This window comes from Dipodomys ordii, unplaced genomic scaffold, assembly GCF_000151885.1.
Source record: "Dipodomys ordii isolate 6190 unplaced genomic scaffold, Dord_2.0 Scaffold108, whole genome shotgun sequence".
Lineage (NCBI taxonomy): Eukaryota > Metazoa > Chordata > Mammalia > Rodentia > Heteromyidae > Dipodomys > Dipodomys ordii.
The window spans coordinates 1,496,455-1,504,020 of record NW_012267324.1 but is presented as its reverse complement, the minus strand read 5'-3'; the positions used below and the strand labels follow the sequence as shown (position 1 = coordinate 1,504,020).

At 63.9% G+C, this 7,566-nt stretch overlaps 1 protein-coding gene across 2 annotated transcripts in view; it reads right to left on the bottom strand.

Annotated features, from left to right (window-relative positions):
- Nucleotides 1–6,080: 6,080 nt before the first annotated feature.
- The window catches only part of Sugp2 (SURP and G patch domain containing 2), a 26,788-nt gene continuing 25,302 nt past the window's right edge, over nucleotides 6,081–7,566 (bottom strand). The window contains exon 10 of one of the 2 annotated variants that reach the window (XM_013028393.1): nucleotides 6,081–6,218. The gene's annotated coding sequence lies outside the window, so the exon portion shown is untranslated. Of the gene's footprint in view, nucleotides 6,219–7,347; nucleotides 7,449–7,566 lie in introns of those variants that run through there. The other variant, XM_013028394.1, reaches the window with a different exon arrangement.

Below are 7,566 nucleotides of genomic sequence, written 5' to 3'. Positions count from 1 at the left end.
GGGGCGCGGGGAGGGGGGACCCCGAGGAGGAACCAGAGACCGGAGGCAGGAAGCGGATGGACGCAGAGCTGGACGCCACGCTTCCTGTGGCGGCCAGGGTCAGCCCTGCCCGGCTGCCTGCGGCCGGGGGGAGGGGGGTCCGGGCCCTGGCCGGACACAGCCGGGCGCTGCCCCACCTCAGCACGCAGGGGGCCCAGAGGCTGTGTGCCGGGGTTCCCATCCCCGGTGCGGTGCTGTCTTCGCTGTCCCCCCGCCGGCTCCCCTGAGGGTCAGGACCAGGTGTGGCTGCCCCATCTGGCACACCCCGGCCTCACCCCCCCCCACAGGGTGACCTTTCATCCCAGCTGGAGACACAGAGCCCGTGCCTCAGTTTCCCTGACTGTGTGAGTCATGTGCACAGCAGAGGGTCTGTCTGAGTTGGGCCCGAAGCCTTGCAAGGCGTTGGAAACACCGTCTGCTCTGTGCAGACTTCCCGATTCCCAACAAAAAAAAAAGAAATTTCAAACGCAGCGTGGCCGGGCTTCCGGAAGGCACTGGAGTGTGCCAAGCAGCAGCTGGCTGTGGAAAGGGGCCATGCGGCGATCCCCGGGGCGGCCGGGCAACGGGCCTGGCAGAGGGCCTCTGAGGAGGAAGAGGCCAGGGAGGGCACCAGTGGGTGCTCTGAGTCCCGCAGGGAGGGGCCGGGGCCGGTCAGCCTGGAGCACACCGGACCCGACAGGGCATGCCCCAGCGCAAACAGCTGGTGTGTTCACAGCCTGACCTGGTTAGGATTCTGCTCCAACCCGGCCTGCCCTGGAACACACTGGGCCTGCAGGCCAACCGCCACCCGTGCTTCCCGAGGGAACTCGGTGCCCAGCTGCAGCTCGGTCTTGGCTGGACCCTTAGGTCTCCCTGAGCAGTGCACCCTGGGAGAACTTGCTTTCGCTCACCGTGCCTCAGTTTACTTATTCATAACCTGTGTGTGCAAACAATACCACTTCTCAGGTTTATGGTAAGTAGCCACTGGTTCCTACATGAAACAGACTATGTCTCTAGGTGTCTTGTGAATGCGTGCATTGTACACGTGTCGTCGGTGGCCAGGGTGGTGGCACAAGCCTGGACCCTCAGCACTTGGAGGCAGAGGCGGAAGATCTCACATCCAATCTTCTCCTTCACCTAGCCATAGTCAGGCCAGCCTTCCTATGCAGCCCTCAAAACCCCACCTCTAAACTAGGACTTGGTGGGTCATACCTCGAATCCTAGCTACCCAGGAGGCTGAGATCTGAGGATTGCAGTTCAAAGCTAGAAAAAAAAAAAGTCCGTGAAACTCATATCTCCAATGAACCTCCAAAAAGCTGGAGGTGTCCAGCTTGGGGACAGCACCCAGCCCCTGAGTTCAAGTCTCAGGACCAGCACAGGGACAAAAACTAGACAAATCCCACCTCCAGTGCCTTCCTCTTCCTCCCTGACCCCCTTCCCCTTCCAGCTTACCCCAGAGACTGGGAGTTGGGGTGTCGGTGTGTAGTCCTCTGGCCTTGGGACTCAGGGTGGACTTGCAGGCCGCCCGAGCCCTGCCCAGGTCAGCCCTGCCAGGGAGCAACACCGCAGGAAGAGCCAGCCACCCACAGTGACAAGGGGTCAGGGCCCACAGACTGAGGGCCCCGGACAGGGAGAGGGGATGGGGGGGGCAGACCTAGGTCCTGGCTCCAGCTCCCGCAGCCCTAATTACCCTCATTTGCTGGCTCGCTAGTTAATTACCCCCAGCCGGGCGGCGCAGGCCGTGTGTTCGGGAGTAGGTCACCTGTTATTTTTGGCTCCCGTATCCTTGAGGCTTCAGCTCGTACACCAGCGAAGGGCAGGAAATGGGGCACCGGCTGCTGCTGCCTTGGGAGGAGGGGGTGTGGGGTCCTGGGGGGTCTCTGGCCCCCAACCAGTGGCTGTGAGGTCAGGAGGGGCAGTGGGGGCGGGCTCCACGGAGCACTGGTGGCAGTTGACCTTAAACCCGGCACCATGGGTGGGAGCCTGTGGGGTCCCTGTGGGGTCCCTGTGGGGGTGCCCAGATGGGTTTGGGTTTGAACCCAGCTTGCCGTGTCTTCTGGACCTGGGGCCTTGGATGACCTCGTTGCCCCTCTACTGCAGGGCCACACCGGTGTGCTGCTGTTCAGAGATTGCACTGGTGCTGCAGGTGCAAAGCCCTGAGGTCAGGGTAGCTGGCCCTACCTCTGGGAAGCCAGGCGGGCGGGCCCAGTACAGAAATGGGAGCAGGAAGAGGGTGCCAGAGCTGAACGGGGTCTTGCGGGCTGGGGTGACGTGCGTGGGGTTTTGGTTAGGTTCTTTTGTGCCAATACTGGGGCTAAAGCTCCAGCCCCCTCTCTGGGATTTGGTATTTCCATTCAAGGCTGGTGCTCTACCCCTTGAGCCACAGCACCGCATCAAACTTTCTGGGGGTTCATTGGAGATCCGTATCTCAGACTTTGCTGCTCAGGCTGGCTTGGACCCTGGAGGTCCTCAGATCCCAGCCTCCTCCTCACAGCGAGGATGGCGGGCGGGGCCCTGGCCCCCAGGTTTTGTTCTGAAGGTGCAGGGGGTGGGGGAGGGGCATGGTCAGATGGAGACCCAGGCCCAGGTGGGGTGTCTGTGTGTGGTGTGCATGGGCGTGTGTGTGCGCCTGCAGGGCTGGCCTTTCTCTGCATCTCAGTTTCCCGGCCCCAAAGCTGCCTGATGGCGGCGGGGCTGCCGGTGCCCCTCCCGCGGCCATGCTGCTCCCACGCTCCGTCTGCAGCCTGCAAGGGAACAGTTGTGCCCACAGGCCGGCGCCCGCAGGGCCGGGCCGGTTCCCGCGGGTGACCGCCCACGGGCCGCAGGGCTCCGGTGACTCAGCCACAGCCTCCCTGCTCCTCCGTCTGCGGCCCCGACCCCCACGCAGGCCGTCCACCCGCAGCAGCCTTCCCAGCTCACCCCAAGCCAGAGCCACACGCACCTCCTCTAAGCTCCAGTTTGTTTTTCTTTTTTGTCGTTCATGGGGCCTGAACTCTGGGCCTGGGCGCTGTCCCTCAGCTCTTCAGCTCAAGGCTAGCGCTCTACCGCTTGAGCTACAGCGCCACTTCCAGGGTTGTGGTGGCTTATTGGACATCAGTCTCATGGACTTTCCTGCCCGGCTGGCTTTGAACTGCCATCCTCAGATCTCAGCCTCCTGAGTAGGATGACAAGCGTGAGCCACTGGTGCCCCACCTGAGTTTTGTTTTGTGTGTGTGTGTGCTGATACTGAAACCTGAATTCATGGCCTGGGTGCTGTCTCTGAGCTTTGCCACTCAAGGCTGGTGTTCTACCACTTGGGCCACAGCTCCCCTTCTGACTTTTTGCTGGCTGATTGTGTACTATTCCTGCCCAAGCTGGCTTCGATCCTCAGATCTCTGTCTCCTGGGGGCTGGGATGACAGGCGTGAGCCCCAGGGCAGGGAATCTTTAACTCTTGCAGGCCCCAAGGCCCAGCCGTGGGCGTGGCCAGGGCCAGGGCAGCTGGGGACGGCTGGCAGGAAGCCTCTGGGAGCTGGCCTTTGTCTCCCCCCAGCAGCTCCCTCAATTTGCTGACAAGGCAAAGCTGCTCAGGCCCAGCCCTGGGGAGACTTGGAGAAGGTTCCAGATTGAATCAGTCATGGGTGTGGGCAGGAATCCCTGCCCCTGGGCTCTGTGTGAACTGGACCGGGCTTGTAACAACTCTTGTGACTACTCCTTCTTCCAAAAACCCAGGCAGCAGGGCGCCAGCGGCTCACGCCAGTCATCCCAGCTACTCAGGAGGCTGAGGCCTGAGGATTGCAGTTTGAACCAAGCCAGCCTGGACAGGGCAGTACATGACACTCTTATCTGCAAAGAAATCAGCAGAAAGCCAGAAGTATAGCTGTGGCTCGAGTGATAGAGCGCCAGCCTTGAGTCAAAAAGTGTAAGGTCAGCTCCCAGGGCCTGAGTTCAAGTCCCAGGACTGGCACAAAAACCAAACAAATCCGAGAATGGTGGTGAGGGCGGGGTTTCCTGGGCTGGGCAGGTCTGGTGGGCCTTGTGGGCCAAGGCCATTCTGTTGGTTTTGGACACTGGATGGCCAGATGTGCCAGGAAGCCGTGTGTCAGAAGGCCCGGCCGCTCATCCAGGAAGAGATGGTCCTGGTTCAAATCAGAGGCCTCCTTGCCAGGACAGCTGCCTCCAGAGCCGGGCAGCTGCGGCCACGTTTGCGTTGCTCATCTCAGTGGTGCCCAGCTGCTTCCTGGCCAGCAGCCTGGGAGGACCGGGAGAGCCCTGCCCAGACCCGCCCCCCCCCCCGGCTTCCCTGCGCCCCCAGCACAGGGACCCATTTTATCTTGGAGATCGTTTGAGATCGGGCGCTGCTCAGCCCGTACTGGCCTTGAACTGCCGTCCTCCTGCTCCAGCCTTGCGGGCGCTGGTTTTTGGGTTTTTTTTTGGTTGGTCGTGGGACTTGAACTCTGGACCTGGGCGCTGTCCCTGCGCTCTTCAGCTCAAGGCAAGCACTCTACTGCTTGAGCCACGCATCACTTCCAGTTTTCTGGTGGTTTATTGGAGATGAGTTTCATGAACTTTCCTGCCCAGGCTGGCTTTGAACCGTGATCCTCAGATCTCAGCCTCCTGAGTAGCTAGGATGACAGGCGTGCGCCACCAGTGCCCAGCTGCGGGTGCTGGTTTAAGAGCATAGTCTCCACGTGGTCTTTGCACTTTTCCGTTTCCCTTCCTCTCCTCCATTCTCCCTTTCTCCATGGCCTGGGGGGCTGGGGAGGGAACCCAGCAGGGCGTCCTTCACCTCATACTGCCTGGGGGAGGGGAGAAGGGGTTCATCCCCAGGATACAAGCAGGCTCAGACACCCCAGGACAAGAGCCGCAGGCCTGGGTGGCATCTGGGGGAGAATGTGGGGTGTAAAACATGCTCACCTCCGCTGAGAAAACAATGCTCCTCGACACAGGGAGGATCGAAAGAAGCCTCAGGCAGGCGTGGAGCAAAGCACCGCACTGCGGCGCCCGGCTGCACAAACACACTGGCCGCGGCTCAGAACGTTAAATAGGCCAGGTGCTGTGGCCCATGCCTGTCACCCCAGCTACTCAGGAGGCTGAGATCAAAGCCAACCTGGGCAGGAAAGTCTGTGAGACTTATTGCCAGTTAGTCACCAAAAAGCTGGAAGTAGAACTGTGGCTCAAGTGATAGAGTGCCAGTCCTGAGTGAAAAAGCTCAGAGATGAGTTCAAGCCCTGGGACCCACACAACACACGCCAGTATAGGGTGAGTGGTCCTGGGCCGTGGTATTCTGTCGGCCCCACAGCAGAGGTGGCTGGAGGTCAACACAGTGCCCTGGGCTGGAGCAGGGCTGCCCACCCCAGCTGGGGACACAGCCCCACACAAGGCCCCTTTGAGCTTTCTCTGGTGGCCCTGGGACGGGCTGGGGTGAGGCTTGGGGGTGTGGCTGGAGCCATGCTTCTCTGGAACCCTCTCTGCCCTGGGCCCGTGCCCCCCCCCCCGCATGTAGCTGGTGCTGAGGGCTGCGGGCGGCCACGCGCAGGGCTCTGCCTGCTTCTCCTGGGTGTGGCCAGGGCAGCCGTGGGCTGGGGCCGGAGGTGCCCGGGGCGGAAAGGGCACAGGCAGAGCTATTTCTAGGCTCTGCCAAAACAGCTCCTGGGTGGGCCAGGCCCCCGTGGCAGCGCCGTGGTGTGGACCAGGCTGCCGGTGGGCCCAGGGATGCTCCGGGAGGCGGGGCGCAGAGGCCACGGCAGGGGAGGGGGGACATGGGCCGCGCCACCCCCAGGCTGCACAGGTATCTGGCGTGTGTACGCCCCGCCACAAGTGCCGGGGGCCGGGGGGAGGCTTTGTGGGTGTCCTTGGGGTCCTGTGCACATCGCGCTGCTCTGAGTGGCCGTCCGGGCAGTGTCCAGCGCTGGCCACTCGCTGGCTGCTGTGCTCAGGTTGCCACCAGAGTGCGCAGTGGGAGGAGCTTCCGGCCTGCTTGGTCCTTAATGGTCAGTGTCTCCCCAAACATGGGTCGGCCCCTGCCCCCCCGCCGCAGGCCCCAAGAGCACAGCGCAGCCAGCAGAGCAGCGGGGTTTCCTCTACGTTTATTGCAACTAATGACCAACAGCACCCGCCACGCTTACACTCGGCAGCATGGAGCCCGGTGGCGGCGGCACTCTCCGGGCCTCCACAGCCAGGCGCCAGCGCGGGTCCACCGCAACGCCGCGGTCCTCAGCCCTGCAAGAGACAAGGTGCTGCTGTGCCCGCCGCCCACAGCCCGCGGGCCACACCCACGCCGCCCTGCCACGCCACGCACCGCCCTGCCACGCCACGCGCCGCCCTGCCACGCCACGCGCCGCCCTGCCACGCCACGCACTGCCCTGCCACACTGTCCACACCATACTCGCTGCCCATTACACACTGCCCACGCCACACTGCCCACGCCACACTGCCCACGCCACACTCACTGCCGGTGACACACTGCCCACGCCACACTCACTGCCCACGCCACACTCACTGCCGGTGACACACTGCCCACGCCACACTCGCTGCCCGTGACACACTGCCCACACCACACTCATCACCTGTGCCACGCCGCCCACGCCACACACATTGCCCTGCCACGCTCCGGGCAGCAGCTGAGGATGAGGAGGGCTGCAGGGCCCAGCGACACCCGGGTGATGAGCCAGCTGCCCCGGGCACGCAGCCCCCATGTGCACAGCACCAGGTCCTGATCCCTAGCACGCGCACGTGGACGCGGGTGGAGAGGCGGGGCGCCTCCACGACCCCACAGAGAGGCCGCGCTCAGTAAAGGACAAGCACAGGCCCGTGGAGAAAGAAGGGAAAGGGCGGCTCCGCTGCTCTGGCAGTGGGTGGGGGCAGGGGCCTGAGGACCCCACCAAACCCACGCCACGCGGGACAGTTGCCGTCAGGAAGAAGGCCAAGCCCTGTGCGGTGCCCACGCAGTAAGCGTCCCTACAGACCCGCTCCTGTTCCACTGAGGTCCCTGCGGGCGGACCCCGGCCTGCACCCTGCTATCTGCGTGGCCTCAGCCGGTGCGGGCAGGGCAGGGCCAGACGCCAGCCCCAGTCCCAGCCCCAGCCCCAGTGGGGCTCTGCACACAGGCTCCGCCCCTGCTCCTCAGGCGCCCCCCAGGCCCAGTGGAAGGCCACTTGCTCACCACCCCTGAAACCCCTCAAGCCCAGGGCGTGTTTAGAGGAAAAGCCGCCGAGAACACTGAAAGCAGCCGGAGCCCGAGGCGGCCATGGCCGAGGCTGACATCAGCAGAGAGGAAGAGGTGCAGAGAGAAAGGAGCGCGCGTGCGCGCGTGCGGGCCTGGTCCGGCCGGGTTCCGTACACACCACGCGGGGGAGGCGGCAGCGATGGCGGCCTGGGCTCCGCAGGTCCGGGCGGGGCGGCGGGGAGGGCGGTGGCTGCTGCAGCTGGGCTGTCACCAGCGGCTCCCATCTATCGGGGAGAGAACAGGGCACAGCGCCCAGCCGGGTGGGGCGGACAGCAGCCAGCGCGGCCACCCCGCTGCCCCTTGCAGGGCCTGCCCCGAGAGGCCGGAGCCCGAGGGGCAGGG